The 16014-nt window shown below is 39.3% G+C and overlaps 1 long non-coding RNA gene across 3 annotated transcripts; it reads right to left on the reverse strand.

The window, feature by feature from the left end:
* Positions 1-2811: 2811 nt before the first annotated feature.
* On the reverse strand, positions 2812-14956 carry LOC134155507 (uncharacterized). 3 transcript variants are annotated; one of them, XR_009961590.1, is made up of 4 exons: positions 14797-14956; positions 7726-7933; positions 5316-5532; positions 2812-3264 (listed from the first exon to the last, which is right to left on the reverse strand). It is a non-coding gene; the product is annotated as an uncharacterized LOC134155507 (long non-coding RNA). The 3 variants fall into 3 exon arrangements; XR_009961589.1 differs by having other exon boundaries at positions 14791-14956; XR_009961588.1 differs by having other exon boundaries at positions 14786-14956.
* Between the last annotated feature and the right edge of the window lie 1058 nt (positions 14957-16014).

The following is a 16014-nucleotide window of genomic DNA, read 5'->3' on the forward strand; positions in this document are numbered from 1 at the left end:
ACAAAGTTAAAAAGTAAAGAGTTGTGTTGGCCTTTGTCAACCGAACTTAATGATGGGAGTCAGTGGATCGTGTACAATTGCTCACTCTCAACCATTAAGCATCACAGATTGCTTGTTCAGAGGACCTAATTAAAACCTTACAGTTAACTTTAAAAATGAAACAGGATTTGACAGTCTCTCTCTGTCTTTAATGCAGTAAAACCCACTTCAAGGAAGTTAGGAAGGTTTTTCTCTCCCAGCTACTTGAAATACAAAAATTTCCATAGAGCGAGGTGGCTATGTGTGGTACAGAATGTGTTAAAGGGAGTGCCCAGTTTTTCTGCTTCTTGTGAGGTGCGCACTTACATAAGTTAAATACAGAAGAACAACAATCGAGATGACAAAAGAATGTCTGTGGCAGATTTTGAATTCAGCCTAAATAATCCCTGGTTACAACCAGCAGATGGAAAAAAAAACAAGCTGTAATAAATAATCCTCACCCAAAAACTGCGCCAGAGAGGACAAACCCATTCCGACCACAATCACAGCATACCCCATGATTTTAACAATCAATTCTGGTGCCTTCCTAGATTAGAAAGAAAAGGGGCAAAAGTCATTGAAAATTATGCAGTAAAGTAAGAGGCCAAGAATGAGTTTCAAATGTGGGGAAACTTACCTTGTTCCGAGCCTCTGAGTATGTGGGGGCAGAAGGAGATGTCAGCCTCCATGAAAGACTGTCAAGGTGGACAAGCTCTGCAATTCAAGATTAGCACTGTTATTGCAGGTTTCCTGGGGGCCCTGAAGTAAACACGATGTTACACTTCTGGAGTTTGAGAGGTGGAACCTGAGGTTCAGCTCCCACTGAAGCTGGTGGAAGTTGCGTGATTTACTTCTCTGTACTGAGGCTGCATCTATGAGCTGTTCAAAATTCACCTGAAATCTCAAAACAAATCCATCTCCATGAGCTTGTATCAAAAATATAATGGTTAGATTGATAGTTGTCACAGCTTGGTTTTAGAAACCTCGGCGATGGATCCTGGCTGTTGAACAAACAGCGCACTGCCCTGATCCAAAGCTCTTCCAGTGGATTCAAGATTAGACTCTCAGCTTGCAGATCCTTTCCATCCACTTTGGATCAAGAAAGAAGACACCACACATGCTTTCTCCACAGCTATCCCATGGGATTCCATGACAAGAAACCTTAAACAACATGAGTGGCTTGTTTAGTTTTTCAGTCCTGAAACAACTCCTGTACCTGAGGAGTGGGGATTATCTTTCCCCTCATTGCTGTGGGCCCCAGGCTATTGTCTGGTAGGAGCTAGTGGGTACCTTGGCAAGCTTTCTGGTAAACAGGGTGCTATCAGCAGGTGTTCAGGGAGCTGGGGAAAATGAGATGAGAGCTCTGCTCATCGTAAAGAAAAGTAGTAAAGAAAAGGAAGATTGACAGAAGCCTACAGGGTTCACTTAAATGCCTGCAAGTTCCAGGGAGCGCTGGAGTCCTGAAGGGACAAGATTTTTCCCGAGCCTTAAGAGGTTTGACATCCTGCTTTGACATCCTGCTTTGCATGCATTTGGACGGGAGAGTTCAAGACTTTCAGTATTTGAATGATAGCCTATCTGTGCCCACAAGTAAAAAAGCAAAAATTTTTTTTCCACTTAAATGAAGGCTTAGTTAGCCAACATTATTTCCCATGCTATGCTAAGATCATCAGAACTGCTGATTCCCAGCCATGTTCTCAATTAAAAAGTTAATGCATTTTTAAATTGGACCTTAATCAAAAAATATTGGGTCTGTGCTACAGATTTTAGGTAGAAGAGCTTAACAAAACTCTGTCTTCAAGTTCTTACATTGTTCTCGCCACCTTGGGATGTTCATGGATTAAGCGATGTGATTAACTTTTGTCACGTTTGTCTCTCCTACTTTCTGTCCAGTTAAAATACAGTTTGACAAACCATGTGAAAATTGTGCTTTCTATTAAGTAATGTTTGGAAGCTCCAGTTGGGTTTTTTTTTCAATGCTTGGCTAGAGTCTACCCAAAATATGATGGAATTGGACACAGCCTTTTGTGTTTAGACTTTCTAAAATATTTACATCAAAGAAACACACATTCTCTATTTTTTCCAGTGTGGAATATCAATTCCAGATGACATCTCAATGTAAAATTTTCCATAGCCAGTTCGATGATGCTAATTGAGTACTTCAGGTTGAAAACTCTGGTGTCAAGTTTAAGCACAGACACGGGCTGAGGTAGTTACTTTAAACTGACCTGCTGGTGTGAAGCATCTGCAAAGTTAGTTCCCAGCTCCCACAAAATCCTTCTGATACAGAGCTGGGGGTATGAAGTAAACATGAGGCAGCTTTAATCTGTAGTATGGTAAAAACAGTCCATACCATGTTCTGAAATGCAGTGAAGAAGGAAGATTAAAAAGTGTTCAGGCACCTTTCTGTCTGTCTCTGACCCTTTCCAATTAAGGCTTCAGCTAATGCTCAGGGAAAGAAGTGTAATCTGACACATAGGACAATGAAGTCTTTTTTGGGAACTGACTGGATCTCCCGTCACTTGACTTCTGCCCTCTCAAGCCAGTTTTCCCATTTATCTGACCCTCCACAGATATTTCATTTACAGGGAAAATCTGTGTTTGCCTCTCCTCAGAAAGATCCCAAGAACCTTTCCATGGATTTCAGCCAGAAGTGGATTAGGGACCAAGCCTAAAATAAATTGAGTAGTTTTTTTCTATCCACACATTTCAGTCCTGGAGAAATTGTAAGACATAAGCCTGAATCCAGCAGTGCTACTTCATTGTGTGGAGCAGCTAGCACAATCTAAGTAATAGTTGTAATAGTAGCAAATTGAGTTTTATTGACACAGACCACAACATTACATAAAAAAGAAGTGTAGATAACTGTGAAATTCAAAGCGTTTGCTGACATATACTAAGAAAAAATACTGGGAAATGAAGACATGAAAGAAGAGATGAAGGTTTTAGGCTCTGGGCTTGCAAACCTTTAGGGGTTTTTTGCTATTGTATATTTGTACAGTATGCAGATAGCTGAGTTTGCCTGTGTGAGGAGCACCTTCCTGGATATTAGCCGGACTGGAAGGCATATGTGGAGGCTATAAAGTCAATGTTTACTCTGCTGATACCCATTACTGTTGTGAGGATACTGGAAATGGGCAAAAATGATGGTGTTCATTGTAACTTGGAATACCTGGGTTCCCATATGCCTCTGCCAGAGGCTTCCAGGGTGACCTTGGGTGAATTGCATCCTCAGTGGCTCAGTTCCTGCATTCAATTAACAGAAATTTGATTAAATGGGAGAAGTCAGTTTTATTAGTATAAAATATTTTTAAGTGGAGGGGAAATAGGGAAGATACATGTATGAAATCTCAAATATTCCTGGTTTCAGTAATTTAAAATATAAATATTTAGCTTACTGTTAATCCAGGAAGTGAAACTATTAAGTATTTAAAATAATGGAGATTGTGGCATAGTCACTTTGTTCTTTCTGTGCCTTTACTAACTGGAGACGTTAATTTCTTTAGAAGTAAAATGTGATTTAATGTCAATGTTAGGTCACTTGAAGAGCATTTGTGAGCTGCTGTTTTCTGATGGCCCTGATTCTTGGCCATTTACTACAGAATAATTATTTCTGAGGTTAATGGAACAAACCAGAATGTGATTATTTTGTAATATAGCAACAAAAATACGTAAAATCAAAAGGGAGGACTAGAAGCTGTATATATGTGAGATAAACAGTTTTGTTAGGAATAGAACAAAATCATAAAGTTTCATATTAAGTGAAAAGTTAATTTTAACAGTATATCATACAGCTGTCTTTTTAACTTTATTATAATTCCAATGGATACCCTAGCCAAAATAAGAATACTATCTATAAATATCTATCTGTCAGTATTAGTATCACTGCCTGTGATCCAGTCACCAGGGCCTGTGACTGATATAAAAGTTTCAAAGGTAGTATAACCTCAAATGTGATGTTCAGATCCGATTTCCTGGTGTTCACACATGCAAGAAAATATTCCTATATACTTTAGTTCTGACTACTTTTACAAGAAAAAATATATTGCTGGGAAAATTATATAAAACAATATTGAAGGTTATGTACTAACTGTTCCAGATGACTGTGGTAAGGGGTATGGATGAACATTACCTTCTAGGAAAGGGGAATGATGCAGGGCAACTGACTCACTGTTCCGTGGTCCGTTCTTTGGCTTTCAGGCAAAACTGCCATCTGTGCTATCAGTACAGCTCCACTAGTCCTAAGAATTGTAGGAGCTTTAGGGCAAAAACAACACCTATGTTTTCTTACTCATCTAATCCTACCTAGAAGATTTAGAGGGCAGTAGTGTAAAGGGCCTATAGCAATTCAGACCACCTGTCATCAAAAATTGCACCCTTGCTGCTTCCAGTGGACCTGCATGGGTGCTAAAAACGGTGGAGAATGCTAAGAAGGCATGCAGTATAGACAAGACTTGTGACTGTGAAACTGAAAAGGTTCAAAAGGCTCTTCTGAGAAGAAAGATGATACAAAAGCCTGATCAGTAGTCCTTTCAGGCTTCTGTGGCTAGGAGGGTATTGGCAACATTGCTGTAAAATGGGTTATAAATCCTTATGACTTGGATCATTAAAGAACTACAGCTCTCATTACTTCACTCTGCTCTGCTCTACATAAACAGAGGACTTCGTTCTACAAAAGAACAGGAAGAAAATCACCTCCATATTCAGGAGAAGCTGGAAGGTGAAGAAGCAAGCTTGCTCATACCATGAATTTCTTTTCTTTGTTTTCTTGTTTCATTTCATGTCCATCTTCACTGAGTGACACATGCTCTGGTTTCCTCCATGACATATATGGAGTCCTCTGATCTCACTTCATCAGACCATATCCCAACCATGTTATCTTCACAGATACTACATTTTTCCTACGCATTTGCTTTCCTTATCCAAATAATTTTGGTTTGGTATGATTTTTTTTCTTTTTTATGACACTGACACTACCAATTGATTTCACATAATGCACACAGCGCAGCCTAAATATATATATCTATCTCTGGATATAGGGTTCAGACATTAAAATCAATGCCTTGGAGGTGAAAGGCTTCATCGTCCATAAATAACTCTTGAGCTACTCATTTCAGCTCCTCATTCAGAGTATCAACAACGGAGTATGTCATTTGGAAGGTGAAATTTGAAATACACATACTATGCTGAAGTTTCCTCAATTCAAGGAAATTCTAATGGAAATGGGGAATAGCAGGGAAATGGGGAATTTGCACAAAACGGTTAAAGAGTTTTATTAACTTTTAAATAATAAATACCTGCGGTAATTTTAGCCCATTAATGAACAAATAATCACATGCTGTGTGAACAATTCAGGGGTACACCAGTAAATGATGCAAATTTCCACTTTGAAAGAAGCAAATCAAGTGTTGGACAGGCCAGTCTGGAGATGCAGGATCTGTTCCTGCTTCTGTTGCTGAGCTGCTCTCAATGTTAAGACAGGTCATCTCACCTCTCTGTGTTTCAGTTTCCCTCCTGTTAAACAAGGAGAATTATATATCTAAAGTGCTTTCAGATCAATGGATGAAAACTTTATATAATGGCAAGGTATTATCAATATCCAAAGGATGCCATTACGATGAGAGATGATATGTACTAATATATATTATAATATAATTATATAATAACATAATGATATGATGATGAGAAAATTATCGGTAATTATTTATTATTTTCTCTGCTGTTTAGGAGGTATTTTTCTACTGTCTTTATTTTCTAAAGTCATATGCATAAGAGCTGAATGTTGTCACTTTCTTGCAGAACATAAAAAGTCTTTTTTTATCTATATGATATAAGGATGAAAACCAGGTTAAATTCTCATATGTTATTTCCCTCAAGGCTGGAGGGCCAAAGTCAAAGGGAAAACCTAATGATTTACTGCACAAGAAAGTGCAAAATCTATGTATTAATAAATTCTATAGGACTGTCTGTTCATGCTTTACTCATATTGTTATTTAAGCTTGATTTCTTTTATTTATTTTTTTTAGGAATTGGAAAAAAGGGATCACTTCCAAAAATTGCCCCACATTAAATAATCCATGTTTAAGAAATTGTGTGTTTATTTTTAAAGTAACCTATCAGACTACTTTTTCCTTTTGACAGCAAAGCAGATTGCTTATCTTCCATATTTTCATAATGAAAGCTCCCAAGCACAGGATACTGTGGCAGATTTACATCCTGTGAGCAGCAGAACTGACAGGCATTTTAATATGAAAGGAGATATGATGTCTTTAATGTACAGTGATGTCACTTCTAACAAGGTAGAAGCCTGCTTTCTGCACTGCAATCACCATAAGAAGTGAAACCTGTCTGCTTCAGGAGTGACCTTTTAACCCAAGAAAAGGTCACAAAGAATAGAAAAAAGATGAGACTCTGCTTACTCAGGTGGAAGGGCACACTGATGTTGGAGGAGCAAGGCTATTGTGGATGTGCATTATCTCCAGGAAGTTGAAGCTAGAAATAGTCTAGCTAGAGCTAACCTTGAGAACAGAAAAAGAAAGGATAATGCAAATCCTCAAGGGAGTGATAAACTGAAAGCTAGATTGCCTGTTGACCACCATTTTTCCTTTTATCCAGCATTGATTTGACCTAATAACTTGAAAGTGATATTGACAGCAACACAGTCTAGCATTAGCTGGACACATGATTACTTCACTGATAAAAAGGACAGCAACCCAGTACCAAACCATGGGTCTTTCATTCTACATTAGACCAAGTATTTACTACTTTGACCAGGAAATATTTGCCAGTGATTTTAAAGGCTGATGTACAATGTGAATTTCTTAAGTCCCTTCTTAAATGTGCTTCCAACTACTGACTAAAAAATTTTATCATGTAATTTTGAAGCTGCACCATTCTTAAACCTTATATGCAAGAACATAAGATGAAAATGCCATAAAATGGCAAGAAATCTTAAGGTCCAGTAAATATTTTGTGTTAGCATTAGGCTGGTGACTTTGGTTAAAGACTGGAAATTAGAGTATGTGGGTGTCTGGCTGTCTATCTATCTATCTATCTATCTATCTATCTATCTATCTATCTATCTATCTATCTACTTACCTCCCTCCCTCCCTCCCAAGAGATTCACTTCCTCTAAACTGAAATTCAAGAAAATTAACTTTGAATATGTCTTTTGGTATTTTGGCATTTTTATGTTAAAGGAACAAACATCTTAAAGGAACATCTTAAAGGAACTAAGGGACAAAAGGAGCAACATATAAAGTAATTTTGCTGTTTTCTACTATCTTTGCAGAAGTCTTTATTTTAAGAAAAAATGCTTTTCAGCAGGATCTGAACCATCATGCTTCCTAGCTGAGGTACTAGGCCACTAGAACAATAATATTCATATAAGGCAAAACAAGGAGAAAATCCCAGTGTTGGCTAATTTGTATAGTGTTATCCCCCAAAAGAAGTGTTGATATCAGTACAGCTGCATATCTGTGTGTCCTGCAAAATCAGAAATGATGGTTGACCTCATGAAGATGTCTGTAATGTTCCACAGCTAGTCCTGCTTTGTTTTGAATTTAAGTTTTATAAATGAGTATGTTGTTAGAGGTGATATGTTTGGTTTTATCTTACTCCAAAACGACTCTCTCTCTTCATCCCTCTTCAAAATGGAGGGAAGAGAAACTGCAAATTCAAGTTTACATACAGAAATAATCAACTCACATTTCAGTCGCAAATGTCAGAAATACTGGCAGTATCAGTGAATCCTTCTCCCCATTCTGAGCCTGTTCTTCTGACAGCAAAGGAACATTTCAAAGATAAGCCCTGTGTATGCTTGGAGATACAATAATATATTCTAATTATATTTTCCAAAAAGTAAAGATACTGGGAAATTAAGTATGACGTGATACAGCTATAGATCCATAGATCCCTGGAAAAAAAGTAAAAAACAGATGCGGTTAATGTAAGTTAATGGTTTGAAAAGTCCTGTAGTAGGTTTTAAAGATCCTGTGTCTGAAGACGAAAGCAGCTTGACAGACACAAGGTGTGAACTGCTTCACTTTCCATGCTACCTTATATTTGTCAATGTATCGGTAATGGAGCTGTGCCAAGGGCAGTCGCAAAAGGCAGACTGTCACATTTCTCAAAAGATGAAACATCCCTAAGTGTACAAAGAAATCAGGGACACAAGCTGATAGACAGGAGCAGCCCTGCAACTCTAACATTTCATGGCTAAGTTCAATGAGTGAGTCCTTTAAAGGATAATTGAATTGATGAAAGGCTTACAGTTGCTGCGATTAAACTTGTTCTTTTTCCACGTGTAAGACTCATGATAGTTTAAGCAAAAACTGAGGAAGAAATTCAGGACAGAGATATTCATAAGCATTTTGAAAATTGGTCTCAGATGAAAAGCTTGCTATTTGTTAAGTCACATGTGCCATTTATCCACACAAAGAATCCTGTTGCCCAAGAAGTGTTATTTGCAACATCCCCTTTTCTTCCTAACTAAGGATTTGTAAATATTTTTAGAACATGTCTCACTGCTTCATGACTCATTCCCCTTATGATCTTTGGTATTTTTCCCATTTGTGATTGTGTAGCATCCCTGTGGCATATGGTCACCGGGGAAAGTATTATTAGGAAAAAAAATCAGGTATTTTAACTATTTTTAATGACTGTTTGAAGGCCAAAATGTGGAAGAAGAGCCACATCAAAGCAACATTTTCAATCTATTGCATTACATTAACCAATCTTATTGTTTATTTGTGCTTTCCATGCTGTGTGCCTCTTGTATCTTTTTTTATAACTGAATTGTAAACTATCTGGGGAATGCTCTTTGCTTTGATGCGTGCTTATACAATGCCAAGTGTAAGAGTGTGATGGCCAGTGACCTACGTCATTAGGTGTTATGATAATACAATTTTAATAAATACATATTGGACCAGGAACTCATAAATTCCTCCTTTAAAAAGCCTTGGGTTTAAACCTATACCTGATAAGCGATTTGTTTTGTTGTTGTTAATGTCTTTTTTACTCAGAAGGTAGTAACATTCTTCACATATTCAGCAGTTACGTGATTCCTTTCAGAGAATGAGGGTTGTACCCTCAGATGGGTAACAAATCTGTTCATTTCACAAAATTTAGATAGCGTAGGGGAATGACACCTCTGTAAAGCAAATTTTCTTTGCCTGTGAATGTAAGTACTAGTTCACTGATATTTAGTGCATGAAGTTCAACTCATCTGTGTGCTCTGGCCATGATTCAGTCAAAAATTTAGTGCCAGCAAGCACATATTGTATTGAAAGTTGTCAGTGAGGATATGTGTATCTTATTCAGGCAGTTTGATATGGATGAACCCATTTGGACACACCTCTGAAATAAAGCCTGAGCTGAGTTTTTGATGGTTTAGTCTTGTATAAGTAACTTAACGTGGTGGCAGACCTAAGACCTTGTTTGCATGCTTACACTCTGTCACTAAATATATATATATATATAGATATACCTTTCATACATATATATATGTTGAGTATTCTGATAGATTATTTTTTTTTTTTGAGAAAAATAGATTTCATTCACAGTTTATATGTAAGGCTGGTACAATTACATATTTAGACTAGTTGCACTGTGTAAGATCGATGAAATAATATACCATGTGCTTTAAATATTAATTTTTTTTCTTTAAAAAAAGGCTGGGTTATAACTGCAGTTTTTTTCTTTCACCCAGACTGGTTTTGAATTCTTTCCACACATACAGTATCATTCACCGTTCTGTTTAACCAGACTGGTGAGAATGTTTGACTTTCTAAGGCACCTTCTCTTTATGGAGAATTAAAGGTCATAGCTGGAAAACTGGCCATCTGAGCTCAGTCATTTCTATGTATTTTCTTAATTTTTCCTGGTTAATGGTCCTTTCAAATTCAGATTGCATGCTTAGTTCAGGCTTGCATCAAATGCTCCCCAGAAATAGCAGCTCACAGTGGGAAAAGATAACCTATTTCCTTCAAGCACTGTAGCTCTATCTGTGAACTATGGGGATCACATGAAGATTGATTAAATTTCTGCAGACACCTAATGCAGAAAAAAAATAGACATTTTCTCTCCTTGTCCATTTCAAGGGATAGCTATCTCCAATTCTAGCCACTTGTCTCTGAGGTCTGAAACTGGCCGAGTCTGTTTATCAATTAGGGGGCCAGTGTTTAGAACAACATTCAGAGTATAATGGTAATGGCTCCAGGGAGCCATATTAGTATTAACCTCAATGCTAGGTCATGCACTATCCCTTTTAATGAGGGATGTTAGGGCTTCCCAGACAGGTGCATTTTGAGCTGAAGAGTAACAGAACCTTTTCTACCTTACCATGTCAGGTGGGAAATTTAAGTCCACCTATTTCAGGTGAACTGAAATAGGCTTGCTCAGCAATATAGATAATTTAATTCCTCAGCCATCTTTCCTTTTTATCTCCTGTTGACATGCTACAAACTATAAACCAATAATAGAAACCACATTCATATAAACATAAACCTTATGGAGGTGTACTGGAGGTGTGCAGTAGGCTTTGTGCCCTTCTTGTTCACCTCTGTGAACTGTAGAATTGGGGTGCTGCCAGTGAAGAGGTAATGTATGAACCTGGATACTGACGTTGGGGTCCCCCTGTCTCTGTCTGACAGACTACCTTCAAAAGCCTCAGCAACCTCACCCTACCTGAAGTGCAAGCCCAAAGGCTTGGGGGGGGGGGGGCTGTTGGTTGCAAACAAGGATATATGAGTTTGCTAGTCTTTTCCTGCATGGTGAAAAGCAAGACTGCTTTTACCAGTCTTTCTCCCTTGGAGTTTCTATTTTAAAATATTATATGCATTAGAAAATTGCCAACTTCAGATTATAATGAAAAGTTTCCTGGGAACCACAACCTTGTTATCTGTCCCACAATGGGCTCAGTCATAAAATAAGCTTGAAATATACCCTATTTCTCTTCAGGTTTTGGGGGATAAAAGCAGTTCATTCCATTAGCCATCAGTCAGGGACAGAATAGCTAGAAGATCTGAAAGTGCTGAATCCAGGTATCATTATTTATGGGTGAGACGCAGCATGATTTGGTGAAATATGCTGCTTTCCCCAAGAGTTACATACGAATTCCCACTTCAATGCTGCTTTGTAGTCTTGGATAAGCCGCCTAAACATTTTGTGACTTGGCTTCCCCTTTTATAAAAAACACATAATGGGACTTACCCTAAGAAAATATGTTGGCATTGTAAAGTACTTGGAGGCAGTGACAGGGGCTCTTTACCACGCTAACAATAGCAGTGATCTTTAAGGCAGGACAGCTGAGAGAGGCACTGCCTGCTCTGCCAGGAGCGTGGAAACAAGCAAGTCTGTTGAGCAGCAGGCACAGCTACAAAAGCTTGGTGGTGCCATAGAGCCCTTGTAGCCACTGGGCTATTCAGGCTACCAACTTCTGCTGCCTCTGCAGTGCTGAAAGGCCAACCAGATGTTGTGACCTGACACTAAGGAAAGCTCTCTTGTAAGACTAGGATCATTAGTGCATATATAAAGGGGGGTATTTGCTGCACATTGATTTATTCAGTCTTTTAATTACATTAAAATAGGTGTAGCCAGTAACATGTTTGCAGTAATTTTTCATGAGGCCAGACTAAAGAATGAGCCCCTCTGCACCGTCTGAAATCATTTGAGCCCCTCCCTTTTGTATAGGTTGAAATTACGGCAGCAGCCATAGCACAAGTATGCCAGTACCTAGAGAACAGTCCAGTGCAGACCCATCAGTCAATGTCCTATTGATCATACTAACAAAAGTGGAGGAGTACTGAGTCAGTGCTAAAATGCTGCCCTGATTTTATATTTGCACATTCTTCTAGAGCTAATGTAATTTCAATTATATCCTCTATAATTAAATATTATTAATAACCATGTGTTTTATTCAATTAAAGATGATCTGGAAGCATCAGTCATCTTTTTGCATCCAGTACAATGCGAAATTTCATTACACTGCAACACTTCTAGAGTGCAGCAGCAGCAATAGCTATGTTTCACGTGCCCTTCTTAATCATTCAGATCTGAGAAAAGAAAGTGGCTTTGAACTGCTTGAGGGATGGTGTGATTGGCATCAGGTATAAGCACAGCTCCTGTTAAATGTCTGGCTCTATGGTCAGTGAGAAACTCGTGCTGATCAATGCCACACAAACATAGCTGTTGACAATAAACCAAATCCATGACAGAAAGGGAATGTTGTCTCATACCACAAAGTGCCACTTGTTAGAAGCAATGCTGTGTTCCTGAGTGGACAACTCATGGGCTAAGAAATAAGATGGCATCCATTTTTAGGATGACAGAATGCAATTTTTTGTCAAAACTTGTGGGTTGTGTATTAGTTATTTTACAATAGCAGTGTCAAGTGTTATGCTTTTTATGATTGTTGCATAACACTAGAAAAAGTATATAGCTGACAGCTAAATTTATGTTTTTCTAATTATGCCCTTTACTAAACAAATGTTTATCCTGCTCTATATCAATACTTGATTTTTATATTTATCTATGTATTCATCATAAAAATACTCTTGCTATGCAGAATTACATATAACCACTTTTTCCTTCCTCTCCATCTATAAAATACATTATGGAGTGTAATGTCATCAGGGCTCTATGAACAGGGTTCAGGAATGCCAGATACCTACTCTTATCTCTGCTGCTGTAATTCTTATGGGCCTGACCCAAACCCACGTGAGTTTCTGGAAAGGCTTCTATTTATTTCAGTGGTCTTTGCATGAAGTCCCAAGAAACATTTGCCAATTTTTGTAGGGGAGAATTGTCGAATCACGGGACCCACTTTGGTGCTTTAGGGACTGATCCTTAAAAAGGTGGTCTCCAAAATTTCTGGATCGTGTGCCCCTCTCAGAAAAAAATTCTGAGCATGTACTCTCAGCATATGTATAATCATTTATTTATGAATTATATACATGTGGTAATACATTATGTACATTATAAAACATACACAAAATAGAAATAAGAAGAAGGATAAGCAAAAGATGAAATAGATGAAATAACATTTTTTTAAATATTTATTAATGGCACACAAAAACTATTTCTTCCTGCACCCTCATGGATGGTCTTGTGTGCATCCTACTTTGGAGACCACAGTCTTAGGGGGTCCATCCATTGGCAGTGGCAACTTTATATCATATACCACCCAGAAGTAGCTTAAACACAACTACTTGTGCATGAATCACAGCTTGGAAACCACTCATTTATGCCATTGATGAGTTTAAACACTTTACAAGGCATAAATTGGAACAGGAATTTATTTATTTGTATAAACAAATGCAATAATAGTGGAAATGAAAGATTTTGTCAGGTTTTTTATCAGATAAGTATAGTGTTAAGAACATATCAAAATTCTTAATTGATTTACATCCAGTATTTTCCCTAAAATTATTTAGTAGTGATTTTTTTCTTATTAGTCAAAGTGGTTTGAAGTGGTCCTGGCTTCTCCAGAAGCTCTCATAAATCATTCTAAACAATACATATATTTTGTTGTTTAATACTGGGTTAGCATGAGAATCTCAGTTCCAGCTATGCAGTTTGAATTGTTGTCATCTATAGTTTCTGTTGATGCCACAGCAGAAAGGGGGGGGAATCCCCAAGTTTCTGAGAATTTACAGGCAATTTCAAAATACCATTGCTATTTAGAGAACGCTCAGATTAAGACAAGAATCTTTGTCCTGGAGTTTCAGAGGCACTTGGAGTGCACCCTGAAGCACAAAAGAAGAAATGGAAATACTTTCATAAGGAATTACTGCTTCTGAAATAGGAATGCTTTGCAAAAGCTTATTGATATTTGGTTGATATTTGGCTGTCTTAAATTGTCTGCACTAGCGAATTTTCCACTATTGCTAGTCTACATGTAGCACGACCAGAGCCTCAGCTGTAGATGAGCCACTTATGTCCTTACCAACAGGTAAGAACCTTTTTCAGAGCAGATTTGGATGACACAATAATACAAATGACAGCATCTCCTGGTACATCAGAAGTACTGTAGCCTGAACTAAGCTGGCAGGCAAGCTGTAAGTACCTCTCTTCAGGCACCAACTGCTTTCTTTTGTGACAGTAGCCACTACTAGAAACCTCGTCGCATGGGAAGACAGGGTTAATATACTCGGAAACTGTATGTATTTCATGTGAGTAGAAACACTTGTACAGAAGCTGTATGAAAATCTAAGGACTCCCGGCCAGCCGATTAAGGGAGAATGGGAGAGTCATTGTGGAGCATGGCCAGGCCTGTGGCTGTCCTTGCTGCCCACCTGCAGCTTGCTGTCTTCTCTTGACCGACTTCTCTGGTGGATCAGAGCTTGTGTTTTACTCAAAATACCATCAGGACTATTGTGTGAGATGGATATTCTCAGCTATCTTTCTTTGGTCGTGTTTTCTAATGAAGAAAATAACTTTATGCCTGTATATCTGTCCGACCAAACAGGAAGTGTGTTTGCCATACCACCAAGTTACATGCAAATAGAGTGATGTACTTCTATAAACCCATCTAGACTTTCCATACAAAATAATTGTTTCTGAGCTGCCCATTGTCACTTAGGAGCAGGATCTTAGGTTTATAGTGTGTCATTATTGAAAGTATCAGCTCATTGTTGAGCAGCAAATGAAAAATACAAGGCAAATTACACGAGTGATTGTTAGAAAATGAAGTGTCATGGGTGAAGCTGATGTAATGCAAGTGGGGGATGCAAAACAATTTCTGAACAAGGACTATGGTCCTTGTTACCTTACCAGTACCTTGCAGGTGCACAGCCCGTGACTTTCCAAGGCAGCAGGCAGCCAGCCTGCGGTCTGTCCATACTGACTGCTCATGGCACGCCTCTTTTCTTCCCACCCAAGGCTTACGCTGCCTTCCTGGCTGCCAGCTCTCACCTTGGTTTCTCCCAGCAACCCACCAGCTGGCACGGGGCTGCCATCCTGCCACCACCTCCTTGACCAGGCACAGCCCCTATGTCCCCCGAACACTTCCCACTAACTGGGGCAGCTGCCTCCTGCGTCTCCTGCATAGCCACCCTGATTGACCGCTGGGAGGGAGGCCTGCCCTGCACAGCCATGGCTGCTGAGGTGGATTTGTTCTGGCTGGTTCCTAATTGCTGTGGGAAAGGGTGTCATGGGGGGCTCCTGCCACCAGCACAGGGGTTGCCTGGCCACCATGGCAGCTGGGGGATAACCAGCCAACACCAGCAGGTCGCTGCCTCAGTCAGCAGTGTGCCAGCACCCTGAGTGTCCCATAGTGCCACCTCCTGCCACAGAAGACCCCCAAGAACCATGAGAGACAGCCAGTGGTAAACACCAGCCGTCAAGACATTTTGGTCTGGAAAAGGGGTGGTGGAGAGGGATACCAGCTGTCTCTAAAGCCGTGACTGGGACAAGGAGAGAGTAAGGGTTGATTGTTCGCTGTTTTGATACATGCGCTAGTATCAAAGGAGGGCTGCATGTGGCAGGTCAGAGCCTAGAAGAGGTGGCAATTCTTCATGTAATACCTAGGCAAGCTCTGTGGTGCTGTTTGGCACAGGTTTGGTGGGTGACAAAAGCTCAGAGGAGTGAGGACATGGTTGTTAAACAGGCAGAAACCACCTGTGGCTCATGGGAAGGCTGTATCATAAATTGTCAGAGGCCCAAGCAGTCTCTAACAGCATGCATGCCAACGAGGACCAATTAGCTCTCTTATTACTCTGCTTTCTAGGCATCTGCCTTTGGCCACTACTGAGGACAAGGCACTGGGTGAGGTGGCCCTTGGTCTGGCCTAGTAGAGCTGTCTGGTGTACCTGCCATTTGCCTCTGATGTGCTGCTACTTCTGGAATGGAGCTTTATAGTTGTACAGATGCCTGGAGCTCAGCTTGGTAGTGTACCTGGGTGAATATAAGCTTTGGCCACTGATAGTAGCGAATACAGCTAAAGAAATGTGTTCAGGAGTATTGCTGTCTAACAGCTTTTAGCACGTTTTATATTTC

This window comes from Pezoporus occidentalis, unplaced genomic scaffold, assembly GCF_034315485.1.
Source record: "Pezoporus occidentalis ecotype Australia unplaced genomic scaffold, CSIRO_AGI_Poc_V1 ctg79, whole genome shotgun sequence".
NCBI classification, from domain to species: Eukaryota; Metazoa; Chordata; class Aves; order Psittaciformes; family Psittacidae; genus Pezoporus; species Pezoporus occidentalis.